We start from the raw sequence: 19,196 nt of genomic DNA on the forward strand, positions 1-19,196 counted from the left end.
TAAGATCATCAGCATATGTAAATACAGCTGAATGGCTCTATATGGTGCACTATGGGAGCATGTGTGGCCCCACTCTGTCTTAGGCTACGTTCACATTTGCGTTGTGCGCCGCAGCGTCGGCGCCGCAGCGCACAACGCAAACAAAAACCGCCGCAAAACGCATGCACAACGCTGCGTTTTGCGCCGCATGCGTCCTTTTTAATTGATTTTGGACGCAGCAAAAATGCAACTTGCTGCGTCCTCTGCGCCCGGACGCGGGCGCCGCAGCGACGCAAAACGCAAGTGCGACGCATGTCCATGCGCCCCCATGTTAAATATAGGGGCGCATGACGCATGCGGCGCCGCTGCGGCACCCGCCGCTAATGTGAACGACACCGGCCCTGGTCCAGGACACCAGCAGCCCCGCAGCACACCATCATCTCTACACATCGTATCCTGCAGTCACAGCGCCGACTAGCGGACTGACTTATCAGACTCCTGTAGTGTGAAGTTTCTCCCAGCATGCACTGGGCTCACTATGGAACTACATTACCCCGGGTACACTGCGGCGGGTGTGTCACCGTGCTAGGCCCCGGATGTGCGGTTCTAGTAACCGCCCAGGGCCGGTACAGGAAGTGAAGCGGAGCCAGTGAGACCAGGAAGTCCCCGGGAGACAGTGAGGCCCCGGGCTGGGTGCGGTTCTCCTGTAGTCAGACGCTGCCCACAGAACAGGAGCGCACTGCGGGGTTCAGGAGAGCCTGCTGGGTGAGTCGGGGGCTCCCATGTCCCGGCTGTGCTGGGGGCACCTGGTGCCAGGGTGGGAGTGTCCGAGGGGCGGATCCGCTGTGGATAGGTGCTGGCTCTGCGGAGAGGGGAAGAGTGTCAGGTAATCTCCGGGATGATGGCAGCCGGCCCCGGCATGGAGGAATGGAGGAGAGCCGCAGGCCGAGGTGCTGAGCTGCAGGAGGAAAAATACATATACATGATGTACAGACCCACAGATATACAGCGGCACAGATATACATGATGTACAGATATACAGCGGCACAGACACACACAGATACAGCGGCACAGACACACACAGATATACAGCGGCACATACACACACAGATATACAGCGGCACATACACACACAGATATACAGCGGCACATACACACACAGATATACAGCGGCACATACACACACAGATATACAGCGGCACAGACACACACAGATATACAGCAGCACAGACACACAGATATACAGCGGCACAGACACACACAGATACAGCGGCACAGACACACACAGATATACAGCGGCACAGACACACACAGATATACAGCGGCACATACACACACAGATATACAGCGGCACATACACACACAGATATACAGCGGCACATACACACACAGATATACAGCGGCACATACACACACAGATATACAGCGGCACAGACACACACAGATATACAGCGGCACATACACACACAGATATACAGCAGCACAGACACACAGATATACAGCGGTACACACAGATATACAGCGGCACATACACACACAGATATACAGCGGCACATACACACACAGATATACAGCGGCACAGACACACACAGATATACAGCGGCACATACACACACAGATATACAGCGGCACAGACACACACAGATATACAGCGGCACAGACACACACAGATATACAGCGGCACAGACACACACAGATATACAGCGGCACAGACACACACAGATATACAGCGGCACAGACACACACAGATATACAGCGGCACAGACACACACAGATATACAGCGGCACAGACACACACAGATATACAGCGGCACAGACACACACAGATATACAGCGGCACAGACACACAGATATACAGCGGTACACACAGATATACAGCAGCACATACACACACACAGATATACAGCAGCACATACACACAGATATACAGCAGCACATACACACACAGATATACAGCGGCACATACACACACAGATATACAGCGGCACATACACACACAGATATACAGCGGCACATACACACACAGATATACAGCGGCACATACACACACAGATATACAGCGGCACAGACACACACAGATATACAGCGGCACAGACACACACAGATATACAGCGGCACAGACACACACAGATATACAGCGGCACAGACACACACAGATATACAGCGGCACAGACACACACAGATATACAGCAGTACAGACACACAGATATACAGCGGCACATACACACACAGATATACAGCAGTACAGACACACAGATATACAGCGGCACATACACACACAGATATACAGCGGCACAGACACACACAGATACAGCGGCACAGACACACACAGATATACAGCGGCACAGACACACACAGATATACAGCGGCACAGACACACACAGATATACAGCGGCACAGACACACACAGATATACAGCGGCACAGACACACACAGATATACAGCGGCACAGACACACACAGATATACAGCGGCACAGACACACACAGATATACAGCGGCACAGACACACACAGATATACAGCGGCACAGACACACACAGATATACAGCGGCACAGACACACACAGATATACAGCGGCACAGACACACACAGATATACAGCGGCACACAGAGAGATACAGCGGCACACAGAGAGATACAGCGGCACACAGAGAGATACAGCGGCACACAGAGAGATACAGCGGCACACAGAGAGATACAGCGGCACACAGAGATATACAGCGGCGCAGACACACAGCGGCACAGATATACAGACGCGTACACACATCGGTGCGGGACAAATCCACACACAGGTATAGACACATACATATACACCAGCATGTCCACACACACACATACCCCGGCGTGTACACACACACACACACACACACACACACACACACACACACACACACACACACACACACACGTGCATACATATACACTGGCATGTCTGCGCACACATACACACGTGCATACATATATTATACGTCGGCACGTCCGTGCACGCATACATATACACCGGCTCGTCCGCGCACACAGATATACACAAAATGTGTTAATAAATATCAGTTCCTCACAGATTCATGCCCCCTGATTCTGCACTGGCACATCCACCATTAGTGAGACCCTTGTGGACCTGGTCTTACTGCTCATGCCTGTGTGAATGATGTGCACGGTGTCAGTGCTGCAGGATTGGTGGGGGGCCAGGTGTAGGATAGGTGAGCATTGCTTATGTTCCTATTGTAACACACAGCCCTTTTATAAAGCTCACACCTCCCCAATATATTATCGGAATCACTGATAAGTGGGGGAGCAGTTTTAATTCTGCAGCCAATTTGACTTTCCCCAGTTGTCCGCCTGTTATTTGTGCCCCCTTCTGGCATTCTATTATCTGACTGCTCAGTATAACTGTACGCTCTCTCTGGTGCTGCGTCTCCATATTGGGCGGATACCGCAGTTCTGGGTTCTAGTATCAGACAATGTTTGCAAACATGAGAACAGAATATTTGCAGTCTTATCGGTTGTCAGTGGTGATTTCTAAGACGCCAATGACCAAATGTCATTCTGCCAGCAACAAAGTGCCAATCAGGCTGTGGCTGCACGGTAACTGGGTCTGACGTTTTGCTACTTTCCTGTTGCGGTACCCTATGGGTCACAATGCAACTCCATTCACCTGCGATGTAGCAGCGGCACATAGCAATCTTTGGCTGCTCGGCCTATGTGGCGGCCAGTCACAGTGCAGCCCCGGCCTGAAAATGAAGTAAAGGTAAGGCTGTATAAGCTCCTTTGCACCAGTAAAAACTTCCTTTGTAGTGATCTGATGTGCCAACCATGATAAATCAAACCACATGCAAATCAGGCTGGAAGTGTACTGGGGGCGTGTATCAAGGCACTGCAAAGAAGCAGTCCAAGTACAGTGACACTCCCCAGTGCACTTGCAGCCTTATTAGCATATGGTTCCTGCACTAGATTTATCATGGTTGCCACATCAAATCACTACAAAAGAGGTATTGTTTTTATTGGAGGACAAGCACCTAAGCAGGCACAGTGCTTCATCCACAGTGTTACTTGTTGGTGGTCAGTTGATAAAGGTGAAATAAACGAGAAAGTATTGACAGTCAGTAATTGTTATTTTAACACCAAGCCCACATTCCACCACTCATGAGGTATGTGTTGGATGGCAACCCTCAGGTTCTGGCAGTCAGTGGGGGAACACAGTCCACCAATGGGACAATTTTCTCATACATTAACTTAAAGGGAACCTTTTAGCTGATCAGTGCTACCCAAAATACGTCACTCTCCATAAGGAGAAACGATACCCCTTAGACCCCAATCCAGAGCCTCTCACCTAGCCAAATCAGTTCTCATGCTTCGCACTGACGAGGGCCAACAGCCCGAAACACCGTGTCTGCGAATTGAGATACTGATTTGGCTTTTATCCTAAGTCCTATTGCACGACTCGTTAGAGGGTTGATTGTGACTTGTAGGATCGCTACTTCCAACAGGTGGCGCTATAGAGTTAAGTCCTTTTTTTCTCAGAAGAGGCAATTTGCATACCCAAAATACGGGCAGTTTGAATCTGAGCCCATCTGTTCGATTGTAGCGAGGCATAAGGCTGCCGTCACACTAGCAGTATTTGGTCAGTATTTTACTAGATGGTGGCCCGATTCTAATGCATCGGGTATTCTAGAATATGTATAGTAGTAGATGGCACAGCCCACGTAGTAGATGGCACAGCCCACGTAGTAGATGGCACAGCCCACGTAGTAGATGGCACAGCCCACGTAGTAGATGGCACAGCCCACGTAGTAGATGGCACAGCCCACGTAGTAGATGGCACAGCCCACGTAGTAGATGGCACAGCCCACGTAGTAGATGGCACAGCCCACGTCGTAGATGGCACAGCCCACGTCGTAGATGGCACAGCCCACGTCGTAGATGGCACAGCCCACGTAGTAGATGGCACAGCCCACGTAGTAGATGGCACAGCCCACGTAGTAGATGGCACAGCCCACGTAGTAGATGGCACAGCCCACGTAGTAGATGGCACAGCCCACGTAGTAGATGGCACAGCCCACGTAGTAGATGGCACAGCCCACGTAGTAGATGGCACAGCCCACGTAGTAGATGGCACAGCCCACGTAGTAGATGGCACAGCCCACGTAGTAGATGGCACAGCCCACGTAGTAGATGGCACAGCCCACGTAGTAGATGGCAATGTGGGCACCATATCCCTGTTAAAAAAAGAATTAACATAAAAAAAAGGTTATATACTCACCTTCGGGTGGCCCCCGGATCCAGGCCAGGCATTTAGCGATGCTCCTCGCGACGCTCCGGTCTCAAGAATGCATTGCGGCAATAACACGTGATGATGTAGCGGTCTCGCGAGACCGCTACATCATCTATGGTCATTGCCAAAATGCATTCTTGGGACCGGAGCATCGCGAGGAGTGGGAAAGGCGCCGGAAGGTGAGAATTTTTTAAAAATTATTTTTAACATTGTTTTTACTATTGATGCTGCATAGGCAGCATCAATAGTAAAAAGGTGGTCACACAGGGTTAATGGCAGTGTTAACGGACTGATAAAACCCTATGTGGTCGCTGACTGGAGGGGAGTATGGAGGGGGGAGGTGGGGGCAGCTTTCTGGAGACCGTCCTCAGCCCATCCGTCAACGAGAGGAGCAGATGTACAGGCGGTGGTGAGAGCGGCGGAGGCGCCATCTCTGGCAGTGCAGGAGCAGCACACGGCCCGCGCATAACAATAACAGGACACGTGTGTAGATGACGGAGAAGCCGAGGGGCCGGCCAGGAGTGTGGCTCACATGGGGCGCTCTGCGGTACTCCACAGTGCCGGCACATGGGCTGGCTCCGAAGAGCCGTTCAAGTTTGGGGTGATAGTCTGCCCTTCCTGTAGTCCGGCACGGAGGCCGCTGCTGGCAGAGGACATCGTGGCTGCTCCCGGAAGCGTGCGGAGCCCCGGGCACAGGTCAGATGATGGCGGCTGCTGTGATCTCCCTGTTGTATTTCCGTGTCCCGCATTGTGAGCGCTCACTGCTTCCTCCCCATTATAACCTCGTGCTCTGTGTGCGGGTCATGTGTCAGCAGTGATGCACGCAGGGGGCACTGACTGGAGGGGAGTAGGGAGGGGCCAATTCGCGGTCGGACTGTGCCTGTCGCTGATTCAATCAGCGACCCGGGATTTCCACAACAGACAGACTGAAGTACCCCTTAGACAATTGTATAGATCAGTATTTGTAAGCCAAAACCAGGAGTGGAACAATTAGGGGAAGAGTATAACAGAAACATATGCTCCACTTCTGTATTTATCACCCACTCCTGGTTTTGGCTTACAAATACTGATGTAAAATACTGACCAAATACTGATAGTGTGATGGCAACCTAACTCTGGAGCATTTCAGAGAAAATACAGTTAGGAGATTGAGCCGAGGACCATATCCGGAGACGAGACTAGTCCCATGGCCGGCTCTACCCAGCGCCCATAGAGGCGCATGACAGGTCTCTCGCTATAGATCTTCTGACTATATACTCTCTAAAATGCTGGAGCGTTGCAGAGAATAATATACCCGGCATGAGATGTGCAGCGAGGATCTGATTGATGCCCAGGATTTTGGCAGCATTAGGCTACTTTCACACTAGCGTCGTATGACGCACGTCGCAATGCGACGTTGCGATGTACCGACGCAAACTGCGAGTTAAAAACACAACGGGGGCAGCGGATGCAGTTTTACAACGCATCCGCTGCCCCATTGTGATGTCCGGGGAGGCGGGGGCGGCGTTCCAGCCGCGCATGCGGCGAAAATAAAACGTTACATGTAACTTTTTTGTGCCGACGGTCCGACGCAACACGACACAACCGTCGCACGACGGTTGCGACGTGTGGCAATCCGTCGCAATGCGTCGCTAATGCAGGTCTAAGGAGAAAAAACCGCATCCTGCAAGCAATTTTGCAGGATGTGTTTTTTTTTCCAAAACGACGCATTGCGAGGTGCGTCGTACGACGCTAGTGTGAAAGTAGCCTTAATGAGCGGACAGATTCCCTTTAACATAAGAAGTTGGTAAACCATTGAGATATCAGTGTGACACAAATCCAAATATAATCTAATGCTGGTGTTACACATAATCTAAGTATATGTTTAATCTGCACGCTTAAGCCCAATTGCAGGTCGAATGCTCTGAGTTATCAGCAGGCTATATGGAAACACTACTGAAAAGTATGGGACTTGTAGAGCCACAACATCTGGCAGGATGGAGTTCCACCATCTTATCTTGATATGCCAATGACTTCCTTCTTTAGTGACGTTGTGCTATGTAACCTTCCAGTATGTCCTTGTGGACGACTTTTATGGTAGCAATCACAGATTACTGCATTGGACCCAGGTTTTCATGTGACTTAACCCCTTTCTGCCATTGGACGTATTATTCCGTCCATGTGGGGTGGGCCCTAATTCCCAAGGACGGAATAGTACGTCCAGCACGATCGGCCGCGCTCACGGAGGGAGCGCGGCCGATCGCGGCCGGGTGTCAGCTGCCTATCGCAGCTGACATCCGGCACTATGTGCCAGGAGCGGTCACAGACCGCCCCCGGCACATTAACCCCCGGCACACCGCGATCAAACATGATCGCGGTGTGCCGGTGGTCAGGGTGGATTGATTTAAATCACGCCGATTTAAATCATGATTTAAATCACGATTTAAATCAAAAGATTTTTTTCTATTTAAATCGGATCGATTTAAATCATGATTTTAATCATGATTTAAATCACTGATTTAAATCAAAAGTTTTTTTTTAATATAAATCACGATTAAAATGAGAAGTGAGAGCAGTGCGCATGTGCGCCCATAGTTACACGGACGAAACTAGGGGCAACGATCTAACGCCAGGGTGAGGGGGGGACCCCAAAGTAAGTAAAAATCTTTTTTGTTTTACTATATGGCAATAGGTAGGTGTTTAAAAGCAGCATGTCTTAATTGTATAAACTATTAATAGCCTCCACATTTTGTTCATACTGCCCCTTTAATTCCACACTTCTAGCTTGGTTTCACTTTTGGTTTAGTTTCTTTTTCCATTCAGTTGACATGCCCAAACTTGTTGGATAGTCAGCATCCTACAGAAACCTCTGGAAGAGCATGGCATTGTGAATGTTACACATGTACAGCCTTTATTCTACTGAGTTAAACAACTCAGCTTTATCTCATGATGGAAGAACCTTTGGATGGTAAAATATTTTCCTCAAAAAGCAGTTTATTGAAAAAAATCCGATTTAAATCAAAAAAATCCGATTTAAATCAAAAAAATCCGATTTTTTTGATTTTTTTAAAAAAACATTGATTTTTATCCACCCTGCCGGTGGTACAGGGAAGCATCGCGCAGGGAGGGGGCTCCCTGCGGGCTTCCCTGAGACCCCCGGAGCAATGCGATGTGATCGCGTTGCTGCGAGGGTCTCCTACCTCCTATCCCTGCAGGCCCCGGATCCAAAATGGCCGCGGGGCTGCATCCGGGTCCTGCAGGGATTACTTCCGGGTGCCGTGCAGGCTGCAGATGAAAGCTGCAGCCTGCACGGCTGTGAGATCGGTGATCTGACAGAGTGCTGTGCACACTGTCAGATCAACGATCTGTAATGTACCCCCCTGGGACAAAGTAAAAAAGTAAAAAAAAAAATTCCCACATGTGTAAAAAAAAAATAAAAAATTCCTAAATAAAGAAAAAAAAAAATAAATTATTCCCATAAATACATTCCTTTATCTAAATAAAAAAAAATCAAACAATAAAAGTACACATATTTAGTATCGCCGCGTCCGTAACGACCCCACCTATAAAACTATATCACTAGTTAACCCCTTCAGTGAACACCGTTAAAAAAAAAAAAAAAAACCGAGGCAAAAAACAACGCTTTATTCTCATACCGCCAAACAAAAAGTAGAATAACACGCGATCAAAAAGACGGATATAAATAACCATGGTACCGCTGCAAACGTCATCTTGTCCCGCAAAAAACGAGCCGCCATACAGCATCATCAGCGAAAAAATAAAAAAGTTATAGTCCTCAGAATAAAGCGATGCCAAAATAATTATTTTTTCTATAAAATAGTTATCGTATAAAAGCGCCAAAACATAAAAAAAAATGATAGAAATGAGATATCGCTGTAATCGTACTGACCCGAAGAATAAAACTGCTTTATCAATTTTACCAAACGCGGAACGGTATAAACGCCTCCCCCCAAAAGAAATTCATGAATAGCTGGTTTTTGGTCATTCTGCCTCACAAAAATCGGAATAAAAAGCGATCAAAAAATCTCCCGTGCCCGAGCATGTTACCAATAAAAACGTCAACTCGTTCCGCAAAAAACAAGACCTCACATGACTCTGTGGACTCAAATATGGAAAAATTATAGCTCTCAAAATGTGGTAACGCAAAAAATATTTTTTGCAATAAAAAGCTTCTTTCAGTGTGTGATGGCTGCCAATCATAAAAATCAGCTAAAAAACCCGCTATAAAAGTAAATCAAACCCCCCTTAGGGAAAAATAAAAAAAATTTAAAAAATGTATTTATTTCCATTTTACCATTAGGGCTAGGGCTAGGGCTAGGGCTAGGGCTAGGGCTAGGGCTAGGGTTAGGGCTAGGGCTAGGGCTAGGGCTAGGGCTAGGGCTAGGGCTAGGGTTAGGGCTAGGGCTAGGGTTAGGGCTAGGGTTAGGGCTAGGGTTAGGGCTAGGGTTAGGGCTAGGGTTAGGGCTAGGGTTAGGGTTATGTTTGGGGCTAGGGTTGGGGTTGGGGCTAGGGTTGGGGCTAGGGTTAGGGTTAAGGCTACAGTTAGGGTTGGGGCTAAAGTTAGGGTTGGGGCTAAAGTTAGGGTTAGGGTTTGGATTACATCTACGGTTGGGAATAGGGTTGGGATTAGGGTTAGGGGTGTGTCTGGGTTAGAGGTGTGGTTAGGGTTACCGTTGGGATTAGGGTTGGGATTAGAATTATGGGTGTGTCAGGGTTAGGGGTGTGGTTAGGGTTACCGTTGGGATTAGGGTTAGGGGTGTGCTTGGATTAGGGTTTCAGTTATAATTGGGGGTTTCCACTGTTTAGGCACATCAGGGGCTCTCCAAATGCGACATGGCGTCCGATCTCAATTCCAGCCAATTCTGCGTTGAAAAAGTAAAACAGTGCTCCTTCCCTTCCGAGCTCTCCCGTGCACCCAAACAGGGGTTTACCCCAACATATGGGGTATCGGCGTACTCGGAACACATTGGAGAACAACTTTTGGGGTCCAATTTCCCCTGTTACCCTTGGGAAAATACAAAACTGGGGGCTAAAAAATAATTTTGGGGGGAGATTTTTTTTTTTTTAATTTTCACGGCTATGCGTTATAAACTGTAGTGAAACACTTGAGGGTTCAAAACTCTCACAACACATCTAGATGAGTTGCTTAGGGGGTCTACTTTCCAAAATGGTGTCACTTGTGGGTTTTTTTACTGTTTAGGTACATTAGGGCTCTGCAAACGCAATGTGACGCCTGCAGACCATTCCATCTAAGTCTGCATTCAAAATGGCGCTCCATCCCTTCCGAGCCCTCCCATGCGCCCAAACGGTGGTTCCCCCCCCACATATGGGGTATCAGCGTACTCAAGACAAATTGGACAACAACTTTTGGGGTCCAATTTCTCCTGTTACCCTTGGGAAAATACAAAACTGGGGGCTAAAAAATAATTTTTGTGGGAAAAAAATGTTTGTTTTATTTTTACGGCTCTGCATTATAAACTTCTGTGAAGCAGTTAGTGGGTCAAAGTGCTCACTACACCTCTAGATAAGTTCCTTAGGGGGTCTACTTTCCAAAATGGTGTCACTTGTGGGGGGTTTCAATGTTTAGGCACATTAGTGGCTCTCCAAACGCAACATGGCGTCCCACCTCAATTCCTGTCAATTTTGCATTGAAAAGTCAAACGGCGCTCCTTCCCTTCGGAGCTCTCCTATGCGCCCAAACAGTGCTTTACCCACACATATGGGGTATCAGCGTACTCAGGACAAATTGTACAACAACTTTTGGGGTCCAATTTCTTCTCTTACCCTTGGGAAAATAAAAAATTGGGGGCGAATAGATCATTTTTGTGAAAAAATATGATTTTTTATTTTTACGGTTCTGCGTTATAAACTTCTGTGAAGCACTTGGTGAGTCAAAGTGCTCACCACACCTCTAGATAAGCTCCTTAGGGGGTCTACTTTCCAAAATGGTGTCACTTGTGGGGGGTTTCAATGTTTAGGCATATCAAGGGCTCTCCAAACGCAACATGGCATCCCATCTCAATGCCAGTCAATTTTGCATTGAAAAGTAAAATGGCGCTCCTTCGCTTCCGAGCTCTGTCATGCGCCCAAACAGTGGTTTACCCCCACATATGGGGTATCGGCGTACTCAGGACAAATTGTACAACATCTTTTGGGGTCCATTTTCTCCTGTTACCCTTGGTAAAATAAAACAAATTGGAGCTGAAGTAAATTTTGTGTGAAAAAAAAGTTAAATGCTCATTTTTATTTAAACATTCCAAAAATTCCTGTGAAACACCTGAAGGGTTAATAAACTTCTTGAATGTGGTTTTGAGCACCTTGAGGGGTGCAGTTTTTAGAATGGTGTCACACTTGGGTATTTTCTATCATATAGACCCCTCAAAATGACTTCAAATGAGATGTGGTCCCTAAAAAAAAAATGGTGTTGTGAAAATGAGAAATTGCTGGTCAAATTTTAACCCTTATAACTCCCTAACAAAAAAAAATTTTGGTTCCAAAATTGTGCTGATGTAAAGTAGACATGTGGGAAATGTTACTTATTAAGTATTTTGTGTGACATATCACTGTGATTTAATTGCATAAAAATTCAAAGTTGGAAAATTGCGAAATTTTCAAAATTTTCGCCAAATTTCCCTTTTTTTTCACAAATAAACGCAGGTAATATCAAAGAAATTTTACCGCTATCATGAAGTACAATATGTCACGAGAAAACAGTGTCAGAATCACCGGGATCCGTTGAAGCGTTCCAGAGTTATAACCTCATAAATGGACAGTGGTCAGAATTGTAAAAATTGGCCCGGTCCATAACGTGCAAACCACCCTTGGGGGTGAAGGGGTTAATGGATTTAATAAGAGGAATGTGCTCATTGACTCTAGGTAATTACTAATGGTCAGCGCTAAGTGTTACTGCAGTTCTGTAAGTTTACTCAGATGTTTCACATTCTTCCCTCTAACTTTACCCCTTCTTTAATCAATTATTACACTGTGGTGCCTAAGGCTGTGTTCACATTGCTTTTTACTCTCACATCAGTGGGTCCGACCGTCAGGGCTTATGTCTGAAGTCCTAGAAAACCGTGTGTGCGCATTGATGAGCCCATTGACTGGTGCAGAGGGGGTCACTACATGCTCTGCCGCGCATCATTTTCAGCAGTAAGCGCCTATTTGAGGAGGATACCAAGATGCAGTCGTACACGGTTTGGTGTCCGCCTCAAGGATAGGCACATCGGCCGAAAATGTACAACAGAGCACAGTGACCCCGTCTGCATCATCAGCCAGTGGTCATCAGCGCACACATCCGAAGCCTATTTCCCAAGAATTCCTAGAGGAGCCCTTACACAGCTGACGTCAGGGTAAAAAGCAATGTGAACATGGCCTTAATATGTCTCAAAAAATGGAACATGTCGAAATACTCTTTCTAGGTCACAAGTGTGTGAACCTTAAGTTCTAGTCAGCCCTTTGGCCTATACACACACAGGCCTTTTTGTATACCTCCTTATGTGCTTTTCCTGAACAAGAAGCTAACAGCGTTGTCCTTGTGTCGCCAGGTACAGTGTGACTTCATGAAGAATGCAGACAATAAAGTGTGTAGTCGTTGGTGATGGAGCAGTGGGGAAGACATGCCTTCTTATCAGTTACACCACCAATGCCTTTCCAGAGGAGTACATCCCCACAGTATTTGACAATTACAGTGCTCAGATGACGGTGGATGGCAGAACGGTTAGCCTTAACCTGTGGGACACTGCTGGTCAGGAGGAATATGACCGCCTGCGCACCTTGTCTTATCCTCAGACCAATGTCTTCATAATATGCTTCTCCATTGGCAGTCCGTCTTCCTATGCCAATGTGCGGCACAAGTGGCACCCGGAGGTTTCCCATCACTGTCCTAATGTGCCAGTCTTACTTGTGGGTACCAAAAGAGATCTTCGAAATGATGCAGAGACTATTAAAAAGTTAAAGGAGCAGAGTCTTGCACCTACCACAAGCCAGCAGGGCTCGTCTCTGGCCAAACAGATCGGTGCCGTGAAGTATCTTGAGTGCTCTGCCCTGCACCAGGAGGGGGTCAGGGAGGTGTTTGCAGATGCTGTCCGTGCTGTCCTAAACCCTGTGGTCAAGAAGAATCAGAAGAAGTGTTTCCTACTATAGGTGTGAATGGCGACCACTGCGATGCTGTTTCGGCAGTAAGTCTGGGGTTTTAGCACGGCACCTTGGGCGATATCCCTTTTCTCCTCAGCTTGCATGAACAGCGTTGTGTGGAGTCGATTGATTGCGCTTTATAGCTTTCCCAAGAATGAATGAATACGCCACGGACAAGGCAGCGGATCGTGCAGAGCAATGCAATAAGTCATGATGTACTTGGAACAAGAAATCTCTCCAAGCGCTTACACATGCCAGCCTTGCACTTTGGATTGTCATGTCTGGTTTATTTTATTATTCACACACACACACACACACACACACACACACACACACACACACACACACACACACACACACACACACACACACACACACACACACACACACACACACACACACACACACACTATATTGCCAACACAGATGAAAATTCTGCTTTTTTTTTTTTCTTTTTCCTAGAAGAAACCTATTTTATTACTACCCTTCTTACCTTGCCACTATTAAAGCTTCACTGTGCAATTTTTTTTTTTTTTTCAGAAATTCTATACTTTACGAACGTGTGCTTTATAAAGGGCTTTACACTTTCACCTGCGTGACTGAAAGGCATTCGGACTGCCAGATGGTTTATTCTTCACTATGTGCTGGATCGATGCTTTCCATCCCACTGAATTCTGCTAAACACTGTAACTTTCCTTTTCCAGGAGGAAAGCTTTTTTTTTTTTTTAATGAGATCGCAAATCTTTCTGTAACACAGGATAGACACCTTTATTCTTATCATACAACTCAGGGCTTCATAGCGGTTATAAAACGGATCTCCTTATGGAAATGGGTTAAAGGGAATTGATCATCAAAAAGAACAGCGCATTACGTAGACAATATACAACTGACAAAAATTAAGAGACCACTGCAAAATGTTCCGTTTGTCAGATTTTTCGCTTTATAGGTATATTTTTGAGTAAAATGTTTTAATTCTATAAACTTCTGACATGTCTCCGACTTTCCAAGCAATAAATTTTGTATTTTTTCTGAAGAGAAATGGTCAAAATTAAAAAAGTGCTTTCAGACCTCAAATAATGCAAAGAAAACAAGTTCATAATCGTTTATAAACAACAATACTAATGTTTTAACTCAGGAAGAGTTCAGAAATCAATATTTTGTGGAATAACCATGATTTTTAATCACAGCTTTCATGCGTCTTGGCATGCTTTCCACCAGTCTTTCACACTGCTTCTGGCACAAAAATGTAAGCAGTTCTTCTTTGTTTGATAGCTTGTGACTATCCATCATCCTCTTGATTACATTCCAGAGGTTTTCAATGGGGTTCAGGTCTGGAGATTGGGCTGCCCATGACAGGATGTTGATGTGGTGGTCTCTTAATTTTTGCCAGAGTTGTAGATGAGCAGTTTGCTGCCCCAGTCATAGTTTCAGTAACCAGAGGCTAGGTTATGTTGTGCTTCAGCTGCTGTAAATGAGAATGTGCGTGATCTGGAGCAGGCGCTGGCGTGCGTGATGCACAGTGCACTGAATCTGCTTATCTCTACATTAATACTAGTGCCAATGAGTATCATAATTTCTGTCTAGGTCATCTCTTCATCAGGCACAGTAGTTTACTGTCATTCATGACTGTGCTACCTGTGATCAATATTTTCTCTGCCCTCAGCTTGCCGTTATCACATCATCTGCATGATTTATAAGGTTTGCTCTTGGGAGCAGATTTGCCATGCATGTATATTACAATATTAGAACTGTGTGCTGCCAAAATTCTTAATGTACAGTTGTACCCTCTCTCCTTGCCTAATCTTTGAAAACAAAAGGCAATTCTAGAAATGCTATATACCGTATTTTCCGGCGTATAAGACGACTTTTTAACCCCCGAAAATCTTCTTAAAAGTCGGGGGTCGTCTTATACGCCGGGAATCGTCTTGTACGCCGGTGTATATGGTGGGTGGGGAGGGGGAGTGATCCTGATGACGAGGGGGCGTCTCACAGGAAAGTGAGTAATCCCCATTACCTTATCCTAGCGGTGCAGCGTGGGGGTGTCAGTGCTGGGAGCGGCGGCGGCTGCTGTGTTCTGGTGCGGCGGCTCCTCTTCTGTGTGGGGCCTCTGTGCTGTGAGGTGGCGGTGGCGGTGGCGGCGGCATATCTTTATCCAGTTGGGGCTCCTCCGGCATCTCCTTAGCCCTGGAGGCCCCGCCGCAACTGCATCGGTGCAATGTGGTGGCCTCCGGGAAAATGGCCGCTGCTCAGATTCAGATCTCGTGTCCCGAGATTTCGGGACGAGATCTGAATCTGAGCAGCGGCCATTTTCCCGGAGGCCACCGCATCGCACCTATTGAGCTGCCTCCGGGAAAATGGCCGCTGCATTGCACCGATGGAGTTGCGGCGGGGCCTCCAGGGCTAAGGAGATGCCGGAGGAGCCCCAACTGGATAAAGATATGCCGCCGCCACCGCCACCGCCACCTCACAGCACAGAGGCCCCACACAGAAGAGGAGCCGCCGCACCAGAGCACAGCAGCCGCCGCACCAGAGCACAGCAGCCGCCGCCGCTCCCAGCACTGAGACCCCCACGCTGCACCGCTACGATAAGGTAATGGGGGATACTCACTTTCCTGTGAGACGCCCCCTCGTCATCAGGATCACTCCCCCCCCCCCCCCAAAAGGCACATATTCACCGGCCCTATAAGACGACATAGGGTGTATAAGAAGACCCCCGACTTTTAAGAAGATTTTATATTTTAACTGGTAAAGTTGGGGGGTCGTCTTATACGCCCAGTCGTCTTATACGCCGGAAAATACGGTATATATATAATTAAAAAAAAATATATATATATATATATATCTCACTTGTGGTTCATATATAGATAAAAACTACTGGAAACTCTTCCATGATTGAGTGGAAGACTAATCCCCTAAAGGCACGGAAATTAATGTATCAATTATGAATATGGCAATATTACCAGTTATGGTGATTGGTTCTGACCCTTTTTTTTTTATTTGCTCCAGATTTGATCTAGTTGTGCTGCATGTGATTAGGGACTGATGTTACCCATACTCCCCTATCATCTTTTTGTTGCTCCTTCAACTTTTCGGCAATGCACCCCCCCCCATCATTCATGAATCCATTACCGGCAGATATCCATTGTAGGCTGCAGTTTTAGGAAACGGCAGTGCATATAAACTATTTACAGTGACTGCCTTTAATTTCTTTTTTCATACATCAAGAGTAAACCTGACTATTTGAAACATTGTAATATCTCATCATAAAAATCTGCTTCTTTCTGTGCAAAGACTGATATTTAATTCTCAAATTTCCCAATTCCCAGGTAAAAACAGTCTTCACGGAATATAGATTTTCCCACTACTGAGATGAGATGACAGTTGGTGCTCATAAAGTTCTATGGAGAACTGTAATTGTGGTTTCGGAAGAACTATCAGCAAAATGTTTGCCTCTCTCCTCGGCAAGGAATCTTTAAAAGCACCAACTGTCCTATCTCAGTGGGAAAAGCAGTCTTCCTTGAATGCAGAAATTGGCCATTAAGACTGAAAGATGACAGTGCTCAAAGTTCTATGAAGAACTGTAACTGCTGTTTCAGGAAAGCTTACAGTAGAATGTCTGTCTCCAGCTCCTCTCTATTCCTCTCCACTACATAGAATTTTAAAAGCACCAACTGCCATCTCAGTCATGGGAAAATCTATCTTTACTGAGTACAGATATCATGGATTTTACCCATGAACGGAGTGCAAAATCAGTCCACAAGGAAAAAAGTGGATTTTTCTGATAAGATATTTTCTAAAGTTACATGTATTAATTTCTAGGGGGGAATAAAAATGGTTACGCTTTTAAAACACCACTCCGGTCAGTTTTTTTTTTTATCATGTATTTTTTTTATGTGTATCAGTAATTTATTGTCCTTGTGTGTAATAAAATACTTACTGTGGCCGTTTTCTGCTGTTTCCGGTGCCGTTTCAGTCTTGTGCATCATGTGACGTCAGTTGTGATTGGCTGGATTACTCCAGTATTTGCTGGGCAGAAGTCACTTTTCAGTCTGAACGAGGCTATCATTTACTGACATGAAGAAAGATAACTAGTGATGAGCAAACATGCAGGGATAAGGTATTATCTGAGCATGCTTGGGTGCTAACAGTGACGTCGGCGTGCTCGAATAATGTTTGAGTCCCCGTGACTGTATCTCGTGGCTGTTCGACAGCCACAACACATGCAGGGATTGCCTGATTAACAGCCACGGAGACTGGAACATATTTTTCGAGCACGCTGAAGATACTCTGTTAGCACCCGAGCATGCTCGCTCATCACTAGTAGTAACAACTAGCAGTAACTCTCAGCCAGTCACAGCTGCTGTCACAAGATGGCGAAGAGGCATCGGAGCAACGCTAGAAACAGTGGAAGACGGCAGTTGGTGAGTATTTTACTGCACATAGGGAACATTATTGATACCTATCCGGTATTGATATTAGAAAAAAAAATCCCGGAGTGGCACTATAAGGCCGGGATCACACATGTGAGAAACACGTCCGTGTCTCGCATGTGAAACCCAAGCTCTGGCGCCGGCACTGTGGAGCGGAGCGTGCGGCCGCATAGGAACACATGGAGCTGCACGCTCCGCTCCCAAGTGCTGGCGCCAGAGCTTGGGTTTCACATGCGAGACACGGACGTGTTTCTCGCATGTGTGATCCCGGCCTAAGGCTGGATTCAGCGAAGTATGGTCCGTGCCTTCAGGACAGGCCGAGGGTCTCCTGACCCTAGATAAATAGCCTCATATATGCCTATGAGGGTGTTGCATTCAGGGGGGGGGGAGACCGATGGTCAGTCTAGAGATCAGTCTGAACCCGCACTGTGTCCCATGGATGTCTGAATTCGGCCATAGAGCTAGCAGGCAGCAGGTATTACCTAGGAAACAAAGCCCAGTTATATCAAATACTTGTAGAGTCCAAGTATTTTAGTTAACTCATTTTTGAGATCAAGCCCCTGTCTAATTTATATTGGTCCTTTATCCAAACTGGTAAGAAAGTGACAACAGCTCTTAAGAAGGGAATGTCTTTAGTTCCTTGGACTTGTGATGTGCTATACCGTACACACCCCGTGACATTACAGTGGAAGTTCCCCATCGTAGAGGAGGTATTGATACAATACGCTTTTCTTCCTTGCAGATCGATTTCCTTAGCTCAGGCTGCACAGGATTACAATAAGAGAAGTAGTAATACGGGTGAGGCCAGCCTAATTGTAAAGCCATTTCTAGGATGGGAGAGGACTGGAATGAGGGTTCTCTCTCGTCACACCAGTGCCTCTGTTCTCGGTTGCCAGAACCCTGTCGACATGAATTACTTTTTATAATGGAATAAATGCAGCAGTTGAAGTGGCTGTGACCTTTTTCTATATTTTACAAAGATTATGTATCCTGTAAGTTCATTTATACTGTGTAATAATGGTACTTGCTAATATGTCATCTGTCTTCATTACCAAAGAGCAATCTGTGTCCTACACCTAATGGCACCTGTGGCTCAAGCTGCTGGCACCACTGCAAATGCCAATGTGCTCACACAGCCCTGGAGGGGTTAGGAATTGTGATCCTCCATATACTGTAAAACTACAAGTCCCAGCCAGCGTGCCTTTGTCAGATTACAGTTGACGTGTTTTACGTATTTCCTGAGCATGTCCGAGACCAGAAATTCAGGACTAGCTGCTGACTTTCTCTGCAATACAGCAATGGGTAGTGCCACTACTGACATTGGTGACCAATAGAGATTGTGGGCGTCCTGTGTTATGTTCTGGATAAAATGAAACGGAGCCA

General features: G+C 46.5%; 1 pseudogene across 1 annotated transcript; it reads left to right on the plus strand.

Moving 5' to 3' along the window:
- Window positions 1-619: 619 nt before the first annotated feature.
- Window positions 620-13,585, plus strand: LOC143805531 (rho-related GTP-binding protein RhoG-like; annotated as a pseudogene). The gene is made up of 2 exons (XR_013221264.1): window positions 620-744; window positions 12,801-13,585. The product of XR_013221264.1 is annotated as a rho-related GTP-binding protein RhoG-like (transcript).
- Window positions 13,586-19,196: the final 5,611 nt, after the last annotated feature.

Source organism: Ranitomeya variabilis, chromosome 2 (assembly GCF_051348905.1).
Source record: "Ranitomeya variabilis isolate aRanVar5 chromosome 2, aRanVar5.hap1, whole genome shotgun sequence".
NCBI lineage: Eukaryota > Metazoa > Chordata > Amphibia > Anura > Dendrobatidae > Ranitomeya > Ranitomeya variabilis.